Source organism: Engraulis encrasicolus, unplaced genomic scaffold (assembly GCF_034702125.1).
Source record: "Engraulis encrasicolus isolate BLACKSEA-1 unplaced genomic scaffold, IST_EnEncr_1.0 scaffold_175_np1212, whole genome shotgun sequence".
In the NCBI taxonomy this organism is placed as follows: Eukaryota; Metazoa; Chordata; class Actinopteri; order Clupeiformes; family Engraulidae; genus Engraulis; species Engraulis encrasicolus.
In genome coordinates, this window is record NW_026945296.1 from 27,501 (window position 1) to 40,000 (window position 12,500).

Consider the following 12,500-nt stretch of genomic DNA (forward strand, 5'->3'; position numbering starts at 1 on the left):
TTGCTGACTTCACCGGACTGGAGGGCCTTCATCCTGTGTGCCTAAATACTGCCAGAGATCCCAGTATTTATGGCCACAGGCAACTCAAAGGGTGAGTTTAATTCTGACTAGAATGTTGCATGCTTTAGGACATTGTGTATGTATACACTGGCTAGGTTGAAGTGCTTATGATATTCTAAGAGAGCACAACACTTGGCAAAAGTTGTCCGGAAGTGCAGGGTTTTAGAAGGAATTGTCACGTGACAAAGCCAAAAAGAGGATCTTTTTTGGCTCAAATAGGCCTAAGGGAAAAGATTTCCCAGGGAAAAGAGGATCTTTTCCAAGAATGAAAGAAAGTAAAAGAGAGAGGATCTCTCGTAATTGAAAAGAGGATCTTTTCATAGTGAAAGAAAAGGAAATGAGAGAGGATCTCTCCTAAATGAAAAGAGGATCTTTTCCAATACCGGTAATTAAAGAGGAAAGAGGATCTTTCCTGACAGAGAATAAGAAAAAAAGAGCTCTCAACCTGTATGCATGTGAAGTAGGCCTACTATTGTGATGTCTTGTGGATGGTTGGTTTGAAAAGTGAAAGAAAGTAAAGGAAAGTTGAGGTAAGGAAGTTTAACTGAAGATGTGAAGGAGGCACGAGTGATTCCTCTGCAAAAGTTGTTCAGGGCACTGAGTGATTCCTGTTGTGCTCACCGAAATATTTTGGTTGAATAGTTTTTGTTGTAATTTAATATAGGAGACTAGTGATCTCTGTCTTTTGGTAAAATTTGGAAAAGAATAAACCATGACAACGACGAAGGTGAATGAAAGTTATATGTTATTGTAATTATTGATCATAATAGTAATAATCATACTATATGTTGGCAAGAGGTGGTTGTGCCTGAAAATACTGCTTTTGCGCTGGTATTTCAGCATAGGTTAAGATGATAAGAAATCAAATTATTAAGAATTATTCACTATGGGATTAAATAAGAGTAAATCTTTTAAACTGCCAATGGGTATACATACTCCAGGATGTTTGCAAGACATGTATAGAAAGTATGGAGCAGAATGTGTTGATGAGAGTGTTATACGTAAGTGGCATGGATGGACAAGGGGAACATTCCCTTTGAGTGGAACATTAAGTATAGGAAGGTTACAAGAATGTAGGGCAATAATGGAAAATAACCAGATCCAATTCGAACAAGAAATATTTGGAAAATGGGAGAAGGAAGCAGATGAAAGGAACCGGAAAAGGAGGCAAACCAGAGGACAGAAAGGAAAAAAGACATGTACTGCTAGTTCAGAGAGTGAGACAGATAAAACTGTGATGTTATATATACAGGAGAATAATAATCAGATAGTTCCAGCTACAACCCCATCCAGCAATGACAATATACATGTAAATCCAGTAATTAACCCAGAGCATCACCTACGTTGTGCTAAGCCTGAGTCCCAGGTCATAGCAGCACTACAGCAGCAGTTTCTAACATTCATATTGACATCCCCCACTGTGTTGTTCCCTCAAACCACTGAGCAGAGACAACAAAGAGGAGCAAATGGTGAGAAAAGAGGAGCAGATAGTGAGCAGAGAGGGCAGGGTAAATACACAGGCCTAAGAGAATACACAGGTAGTCACAAAGGAATGAGGAAGGCTAACATATCATGTCATAAGAAATCCCTTCAGTGCTGGAGATGTGGTAACTTAGGACATATTTCGAGAAACTGTAGACAAGTCAGAGGTCAACAAGTCAGTAGCCCATACAGCAGGCTACCAATGCATAGTAATATGTAAACACCACAGCATTTTCAACTACACAAGATTTTAAGGGGGCCAGAAGCATTACCCTCATTAAGAAATAGAGCTTAACATAGATTGTATGCCTTCATTTAGGCACAAAGGTGTCTACGACCCCTGTGACACCTCAAAGCAAGGAGGTCAACCCTCCCAGGGCAGGGAAAGTGTCACCTCAGAGCAAGAAGAGAGACATTCATAGGGCAGGGAAACTGGAGAATAACCCACCAAAACTACACATAGCCTATTTATGCATGCCTCCAAATTTTAAGCAAATATTCTTGTGAATAATAACATCAGGGATAGAGAATGTCTTATAGAAAGTGCAGAGCGTACTGATCAGCACCATTTTAGGAAAGGCACAGAATTATCAAACTGGAGACAATTAGACTATGAGACTAATTAATTACTTTGCAATCATAATAGATACGTGTATAGGCCGAGGTACCTACAGATATGTTCTGCGAACAGTTAACCCACACTGATAGAATATGAATTTATTTCGGCACTGTTTACAACTACAGGTATACTCTCAGCATCAAAAAGAAGGGAATTTCAGTGCACATGGGAAGACAGCCTGGTTTCAGGATACCAGGAATAGGAATATTCAGACTAGGAGAAGTGCCATAAACATGCAGGGTATTGTTATCTAGTTTCTGTCCTTAGGAATTTCATACCAAATCTTCATGTGACTTGATCAGAAATTTGTACTCGGTAGAATTGTGATAATGAATATAAAACGGTAATTGTCCAATGAAAAAGGATATGTTAATGGATAAGAGATGTTGTGTTGGTTTACCTGGACTATTTAGTTGCAACTTTATCACCTAAGGGGTGAGTAGAGGTCACAGACTCAATCTTGGCAGCATAGGATCGTAGATGCATTGTGTATCAGATAATGAAGGATAAAAATCTGCTTATCCACAACCAAGGATAGAGAAGAATGGGATTATTTGGTCTGGTGAAATCCAAACGAAAACTGATTGACAACGAAGACGATGACTGACTGTGTGTGACTGAGTGTGAAAGTGTGAGTGTGAAAAAGGGTGAAAGAATAAATGGCCATATTAGGAAAATATGAAAGATAGGTAGTCATCAGTTGGACTCAGTTTCTAAAAGCATGTTGCATGAATTTTCTTTCTGAAATTCGAGACTAACATTGGAATGCTGAATCCTTTAACCCAAACTAATTTTAAACACCCCACCCCAACTTGCTTGATAAAAGTGCTTTTCTATAACACCTGAATTCTTTCTATACCTTTGCTACACTGAGTCCAACTGCATGAGATGGAAAAAAAGAGCTTTGAACATTACTTGAAAGATAAGAAAACACATTAGGTGCGTAAAGTAACCATTTGGTCCATGACCAGAGGTGCCGTAAATGCAGTGGCTCAAGAGGGTATAGGCCGTAAACCACTTGGCAGGCCACAGATCGGATGAGAGACAGCAATTTACATGGCACATATATCAGCCATGTAAAAAAGGGGGGGGGGGTGGTTATAAAGGAGTTGAAAAGGGAAAAGGGGGGTTGTAAAGGGAAAGAAAAAAAAGATCAACTAAATTTTTATTTTCAAACCAAATTACTTAGCTTAGACATTAGTAGGGACAGAGAAAAAAATAAATAAATCTGATTTAAAAGTTAAACTTTGAAACTGCTGGAACATTTACAATGGTTTGGTAATTTGAATCAGGTAAGCAAATGGGAAATGTTAAAAACACTGTATTATTACAAATTGTGTTGTAGGTTTGTTGAGCTTGAGAGTTTATCTAGAACAATGAATAAATGTGAAATAAATGTTGTGTTAAATGACAATAAGTCAAGAGATTAGAGAAAGCAGACCACAGACGTAGAATATGTAACTGATTTAGAAGTGATAGTGATGAATATGGTGCAGCTACATAAATGATGATAACAATAAGAAGAATAAGAATAAGTAAAATAGAATAAAATAAAAAGACCATAAGTAATGTGCAAAGAATTGGTATTAGAAAAAATATTATTTGCGAGGAATTGATACTGCTGTTTTTGTGTACTAACAGATGAAGACCCCACTGGCGACCCAAGACCAGGCTTTCAAGAAATTCCACGACACTCAGAAGGATGGCAGGATGTGACCAGCAATGCTGTCAGAGCAGACAACAGAAGAGAGGCCTTGGATTCATTCATCACTTAGGGAACAGGACAAGCTAAGCAGAGCCACCTACAACAGTCAGAGGGTGGAGTCATCACTGGAGCAAGCGGCATCGGTTCTGATGAATAACCTCTGCCTCCATTCTCAAAGGGGGGCCTTCAAAGAACTAATTACTGCCTGAGGACAACTAGTTGCTGAGAGACAAAAGAAGTGGACAAGCAAATTCTGTTCAAATCTACGGTCATGTAGCCTGCGTTAGTTCTGCCAGGGAGACTCAGAGCACCTGTGCATTTCCCAGAGCCAATCAGCGGCTGCCATCGCCTTTATAGCGACGTGTCTAAACTCTCCTTTCTTGCTGGCTTTAGGCATGGCCGGTCCGAAATCTGCGCGCGCCAAAACTTAGTTTACTGCAGTTAAATGTTTCTTTCTCGTAGTTTCAGGAGCATTATCGTGCTGTCACATCTCCCACCTCTCCACTCACGCCCTTAATAGAAGGCTCCCGTACGTTTCGCTTGTCCTCGAGGCTACTTTCATTTCGATTCAGTTTTAGGATCTCGCCATGTCTGGGCAGCTGGCTTCGGCGTCTTTATTACACTTCAGGGGTTTTGCTGGTGCTACGTTTTTCTCTCTATCACTAAGCGCTCTGTCATACTATCACGTCGACTTCTGGTTCGGACGCCCGCAGGGATAGTAGTTTTAGGAAGGTTGGCAGCGCTGCTTTCTGTGGTCACATGTGCGTAAGTAAGCGAGGCTTGCCTCTCATCGTAGCTTAAAATGTATTGCTTTCATCAACCTTGGCTATAGGTTCTCAGTTTATAGTCACGCGTTTACTTTCTTCTTCTTTGTCTCGTTTCCCGTTGCCGCTGTTTTTTCTCCCCTCTGACTGCTTAAGTTAAACTGTGGAGTGCTCCCTGTAACGACTTACTAGTCGCGTTGCGTCCTCCTTGCCGACCTAGATATATTCATAACTGACTCTTATGGTTGTCGTTTGACTGATCGCTCGTGCACTGGTCTGTAGCCTTCGTGGCGTGGTGGCAATGTGTTATGCGTCACGGTGCGTTATGTGTAGCTTCTAGAGTCGACGTTCGCCCTCTATTTTAGTCATGCAATTCACTCACGGGGTTCTCGTTCCTAAGAATCGGCTCGTCATCTCCATGGGAGCGGCTCATTGTTGACCTGCTACATTCTGTGTAATCCGTGTAGGCCTACTTATCTGTTTCCGGTGAGGTTGCCCACGCGGGGTCTTTGGAGTAGTGCTGGTGGAGTTATTCGCTGGCGCAGTGGCATTAGACCTACCCGATTAATGATGTGAACCAACTGGCTATATCTACAGAATGATTTTATTTCTTGCAGACATGATCTTAGTGTATGGTCGGATTTTCCTCCTAGTTTTTATTTTCAGCTATTTATTGTCTTGATTTTGATTTATTGCCTATTTTAGTTTGGCGATACTGCATTTCATGTTACTTCTTGTGCTTCGCGTTTTTCTGTTGCCTTCACATCATATCGCGGTGTTGGGCCTTCATGGCCCTCGGTCCTCCTATTTAGACCTGGCTGCTGGCTCTTTGGTCAACTGCCTTCTTTGTTTATTCTTGAAAATACTTTTTGCATAACTAGAGGTTTATATCTATCATTTTCAGATGTGGGTATTCTGGCTCCTAGGTAAATTACTTTAAATGTTCATAGCCGTGGCTATAGCACACTCTGCTTTTCGCTCACGATTTAGAGTTGTTGTGCCGTGGTTTCGCATGCCAGCACCCACGTTTCTCTCTCTCCGTGTGGCATGCTAATTAGCTCTGCCCATTGCCGGGACTCAGTATGCTTCCGCGCAGTAGCCTAATCTGTGGGATTAACCACACATTAAAAGATGTGTTGATAATGGCCATGTCCTTTCGTTCTAGGTTCACTACTGGCGATTGCACGCTGCATGTTCCGAGTACCCAGCTGTCAGACTTATCGCATCCACGTTTGCAGCTGGAGCCCTTTCCACCAACGATGCATAGTATCGTATCTGTCCCTCTCTTTCCTCCGTCTCATAGGTTAATTCAATCAGCACTGCGCCGCTGCCTGGAGACCCGCGCGACTCCGCTTTTAACTGCTTGGTGGTGCATGGCTTCCCGTGGCTCACTTAGTAGTTGCCATGCAAATGGGCCCGGGATTCTTTTGGGGGTATCAACAGGCCGTACAAAGCATTAACTAGCTACACCCTCGTCTACAATTTAAGGGCGCACCTATCTAAGTGCATTTTATTTCAAATTATTGCAATTGCTTAACATATGATCGCTTTTTCTTTCACGTGCCAAGCATGACTCTACTACTCCTCGTACAGTGAGTCATCCATCTGAAGTAGTAGGACGAAATTGATGAATTGACTATCTTTGATATGAGTATCCAACCCTTTAACCATGCACAAGTTCCAGTTAACCTCTCTGCTCTCGTAGGCATGCCCAGGCCCTCTACCGCACCAACGAGTCAACCGTTGCAATTTGTTCTCGCTGCTAATTTCACCCGTTCTCTGTTATCTCGTTGCTGTCTCATTCTCCTCTCTGTGTACATGCTGCATTCCAGTACAGTTAGCAAACCACAACGTCTGCCTAGTCGTGGCAAGGAAGGGAATGCTCGCCTAGCTATGGCAAACTGTCATTGTCGCTGACTGTAAACTCTATCTTTCCGTTCCAGGTGCTCAGATGGTCATGCTCGTCCACACGTTGGGGCCCATCGCTACCCATGTGCGTTTCCTTCCGACATGTATTTCCTTATTTATCACAGGTCAAAGGCCTGGTGCACTCTCAATACGTCATCAGAAGGCCTACTGGACGTCATTTGGGATCCAGTTTTATGCCAGTGACCCTGGTTACCCTAATTAATTTTCACTCATCTCTATTCTCCTCCCATAAGGTAGAACATCTAAGTCCGATACTCTCGGGACTGGCGTCATGGTTACTGTTGCACATCACTGTGCCTCTTTCGGTCCTCATGCTCTATACTGCACTATTTTCCCCTTGATTCAACACTTCTCAGTCCTCATCACCCACCGGCAGGTGCATGTTTCTGGTCTTTAACTCCAAGACCTGAAATTCCAATACGCCTTCAATTCGTATGATGTTAGGCATTCAATTCTGTGCGCGCAGTAGGGATCCAGGTCACCCAAGGTAATCTCTGCACCTCTATTTACCTCTTAAAAGTCATAGCCTAATCCATGCCCAACGCGACTGACTCACGCTACCCATCACCCTCGGTATCTTGCACACGCTCATCATATCACTGCGGTGGCCCGTTTTCTCCCTGCCGATGTCCTAAAGCTCAAGCTCACTCCGTAACGGCCTATAAGGTATCCTCCCTCACAGGTGTTGGTGTTGGCTCTCGTCCCGGTAACCATTCATGCGCGCACGTTGCGCCATTTAGCCCTCATTACGCACTACTCTCTAGCAGTCGATAAGGTAACCCCCCCGTCACGTAGAGGTTGGTTTTGGCTCCCGGCACGGTAACCGTTCACACGCGCTCGCCGCGCCACTTAGCACTTATCACGCACCTTTCTCTGTGAGAGCATGTCCCTGCCTTATTTTCTTTCTGTTTACATGTTTGTCAATGTCCCTACATGTTTATGCCCACGTGAGGCAAGTCACTGCTAACTTAGTGCACGCGCATGCAGCGCCGATTAGATTAGTCTGTCTATGCTCCCCATGAGAGCGCCTGTCTGCCTTGTTCGTTACTTTCCCCCTGTGTCGTACGTCAATGTCCCTACATGTTTATGCCCACGTGAGGCAAGTCTCTGCTACTTTAATGCACGCGCACGCAGCGCCGATTAGAGTTTATCTGTCAATGCTCCCCGTGAGAGCGCCTGTCTGCCTTGTTCGTCCTGTGTCGTATGTCAATGTCCCTACATGTTTATGCCCACGTGAGGCAGGTCACTGCTACCTTAGTGCACGCGCATGCAGCGCCGATTAGAGTTAGTCTGTCAATGCTCCCCATGGGAGCGCCTGTCTGCCTTGTTCGTTACTTTCCTCCTGTGTCGTATGTCAATGTCCCTACATGTTTATGCCCACGTGAGGCAAGTCACTGCTACCTTAGTGCACGCGCATGCAGCGCCGATTAGAGTTAGTCTGTCAATGCTCCCCATGGGAGCGCCTGTCTGCCTTGTTCGTTACTTTCCTCCTGTGTCGTATGTCAATGTCCCTACATGTTTATGCCCACGTGAGGCAAGTCACTGCTACCTTGTGCACGCGCACGCAGCGCGATCAGAGTTAATCTGTCAATGCTCCCCGCGAGAGCGCCTGTCTGCCTTGTTCGTTACGTTCCTCATGTGTCGTATGTCAATGTCCCTACATGTTTATGCCCACGTGAGGCAAGTCACTGCTACCTTAGTGCACGCGCATGCAGCACCGATTAGAGTTAGTCTGTCAATGCTCCCCATGGGAGCGCCTGTCTGCCTTGTTCGTTACTTTCCTCCTGTGTCGTATGTCAATGTCCCTACATGTTTATGCCCACGTGAGGCAAGTCACTGCTACCTTAGTGCACGCGCATGCAGCGCCTATTAGAGTTAGTCTGTCAATGCTCCCTATGGGAGCGCCTGTCTGCCTTGTTCGTTTCTTTCCTCCTGTGTCGTATGTCAATGTCCCTACATGTTTATGCCCACGTGAAGCAAGTCACTGCTACCTTAGTAGGCATGCGCACGCAGCGCCGATCAGAGTTAATCTGTCAATGCTCCCCGTGAGAGCGCCTGTCTGCCTTGTTCGTTATTTTCCCCTGTGTTGTACGTCAAATTCCCTAAATGTTTTACTGCCCACGTGAGGCCAGTCACTGCTACCTTGGTGGGCACGCGCACTCTGCGCCGACTAGAATTTCTCTGCACAGCTCTCGTGAGAGCGCCCCTCTGCTCTGTCAGCCGTTTCCTGTTCTGTAAACCTGTGTCCTGTCTTTTCCTGCCCCCGTGCGGTGCATTCGAGTAATCGCTCCTCATAACGGAGCCCGAGACTCTGCACTCTGTTTCAGCGCTCTACGAGAGTGCCACGTATTGCCTGCACTCCGCTAAACTCTGTCTGTCTGCTGCTGTCCGCCTGTCTGCCTTGTTCGTTATTTTCTTTCTGCTCTACAGGTCGGTCTATCTATTTCTCTGCCCCTGAGGGGCTCAATCACTGCTTCTTAGTAGACACGCGCACGCTGCGCCGATTAGAGTCTCTCCCTGCCCCCGTGTGGCGCATTCGTGTAAATGCTCCTTATAACGGAGCCCGCGCCTTGCTGGTGCGTTACTAGCTCAAGCTCATGCGGCCCAGCTGTAGCATTATATGCCACAATCGGGTGCTTCTTTACAATTCACAAGCACTCAAAGCGGTACCTACTAGTTATGGCCGAAAGTACTCTATTTCACGTTTTCGAAATGTGGCCATGCAAATTCTTATCGAATAGCCTGCTATAGGTTATTACAAGTGTGCCACTCTCCGTGAGGGCCCTTGCTTCGTGTTTACATGTACTGCCCTCCGTGAGGGCGCCCTATATAAGTGCATAAGTGCCCTGCATAAGTGCCCAAGCTGCAACCACTGGTGGTGGTGTAGGGGATTTCCATGCCCACTTCTTCATGTGGCCGCAGGGGCCTGCCTGTTCCTGCCCATGGTTTTTGCAGTGTTTCATGTTTGTCTCATTTCTTTGTCCTCCTCAAATGCTCTAGGTGGGTTCCAGTCGTCGCCTACGGTGGGTCACGCGTCTCCTCTTGTCCTTGTTCTCTCTTTGGGGGTAAGTTGTGTTATTTTCTCATGATTTCAATCGTCATCGGCAGTATTACAATCCGGCATGCCCTCCTTAGTTTTGGGGGTTAAAAGTCCAGTTCTTGCTGCACGGCTACGGCAGGCTCTACTGGATCCGCCAGCGCAAGACCCGGGCTGATGATTGGACCTACGCCAAATACTGTCTACTTATGCCAATTCTATTGTCAACTATGTTAACAACATTAAATTGTTAAATACGAATTTATCTCTCTGGCAGAAATGTAGCCTGCGTTAGTTCTGCCAGGGAGACTCAGAGCACCTGTGCATTTCCCAGAGCCAATCAGCGGCTGCCATCGCCTTTATAGCGACGTGTCTAAACTCTCCTTTCTTGCTGGCTTTAGGCATGGCCGGTCCGAAATCTCCTCCTCCATCCCCACCGCCACCAGTTGGGTCCAGTCTTCCTGTCCGGGGGGTTAAAAGTCCAGTTCCTGCTGCACGGCTACGGCAGGCTCTACTGGATCCGACAGCGCAAGACCCGGGCTGATGATTGGACCTACGCCAAATACTGTCTACTTATGCCAATTCTATTGTCAACTATGTTAACAACATTAAATTGTTAAATACGAATTTATCTCTCTGAGTCTTAATGGCAGAAATATATCTCTACATCTGAGTCACATAGACAAGGAGTGTGACAAGGAAACAAGCAATTTTGCATCCACACAATCCACATGGAGGACCGAGAAAGAAGGACATGATGGATGGATGGTGAATGGTTTACAGAGCAACAAGAACAGAATGGTTCAGTTGGATTAAGAAAATTGGACATTCAAAAGGCAATGGGAACAAGTGCTATTGCTGAGAACAGTACATGGAGCATATGGTCAACTCGACTTTGCGCAAATGCCAAATCTTCACAAGTGTCCAAAGTATATACATTGAAATTATCAGGAGAAGTGATGGAAATATCAGGAATGGACACAGAAACAATCAAAGTGCCAGATAAATCAAGTGTAATTTCTTTAAATGTGACAATGGAGACAGTAAACAACAGTTCAAGAAAAAAGTTAGGACACAGTCAATGTATGCTTATACCTTAAAGGCAGAAGATTATTTTAAAGCTCTGGATGGGAGGACATTATTTCCTCTGGTACAGTATTCCAGTGCAAGTAGCATACATTTTAATTTCCCATTACCTATGGGCATGTATTGGGTTTAAGGAACAAATGCATACACAAAGTGATCTGCCGAGGCAGTAGGAACATATTACATTACAATAGTGATTACAGCAGTATGAGTATTGGATAAAGAACACTGTCAGCATTCTAGTTAACATAACCAACAGACACATAGACAGAAGAGATAAGTAAAATACACACCAGGTGGAAGGACAAATGGAACGGATATGTTTTAGCTGACCCATGGTCAGGGCAAGGGGCTACAGTGGACTGGATAGTGTTACTATGGGTGGAGCAGTGTTTCTAAATTGTGGTTGGTCAAGGTAGTCCGGTGTTAAAAATATATATTTTTGGTTTAGTAACTTAAGAAATTACATTCACAACATGAAATCTCTATCGGTTCAGGGGACCAAGTCAAGGTGATAGGTGCTTCGTGTCAAGAGGGGTACCTTAACAATAAAGTGCTGGGGGAAACCCTGGGTAGTAGAAGCCTTATAGAAATTAATAAAATGGTCTAGCATACAATAGGCAAGCGTTTGCAAATTAAACAAGGGCATCTGTAACCTTAATAAATCAGGAACTAAACGCTAGTAGAAATTAACTTTTATCACACAGACTTGAACTGGATCTACTTTTGGCTGAACAAGGAGGGTTATGCAAAGTAGTAAATACATCATGTTGTTTCTTAGTCCCAAATTATTTCAACAATATATCGGAGTATGTACAAAATCTGAAATGCCATGCCAAATCCACCACCACTAACTGGAATAGATGTCATATTTGATGACTTGGCTAATATGTTTGGTAATACGGCTTTGGAAAACTAATTGTGAAGGGAATATTCCACATTGTGGCGCGTAGAGCAAAGGTAAAGAATTGTGTGACTTTTGGGAACACATGTATGATTGAGTATGAGGACACAAATGAATTTCCATTTTACAACACAGAAGTATGAAAAGAGATTACCCTGTTAGTATTGCCCAGTGATGTAATTAGTTGAGTAGGTAGATAATTTGCAAGTATGAATTGTTGCCTGATATATTTGTAGTATTACTTTGTAACTGGTCCTCTCTCAGCTGACACAGTCAGAACCGCCTTTTTCAGAAGGGGTTATCGAAGAATTTGTCCCAACCTGTCCGCTCTTTTCCACAAAAATTGGCAGAACAGTGGTTTTTGCTCGGACAAACAGTGGTTTCGCTTCGATCTGAGAGTATGACGCTGTAGCAGAACAAATTTTGTATTCAAAAGTGTTGTGAACATGAACTCACAAAAGCGGGGAAATGAAGTGAGAAATTTCATTCTCTGTAACAAATGGATCATGAGGTGCAAATAATGGTACAGACATCCTGACTCCCAAACGATCAGGGGTTAATTCGGCCTGGGGGAAAGGTGACAAATTAGGCAATCACAGGAAGAAGCCAAACAAATCCCCTTTTGTTACTGACACCTTCCTCAGGTCCTACGAGAAGAAACATAGAACAAAGGACTTCCTGGGGAGGACAGAGCTGTATATAGGGGGAGAGGGTCTGTGACTGGTCAGAGATGTGATGTTGAGACTTCTGTATGTTTCCTGACATTTTATCTCTCCGGTACCGTTATTAAAAATCTGCAGTGCTTACCAATTGAGTTGCTTGTCGCCTGGAATATTAATTTTTTTACTACAGGTCGATGGATCGAAACCATCCTCTGCTAGGCATTGCATTTATCCGATGGAATGCCGGCCTGC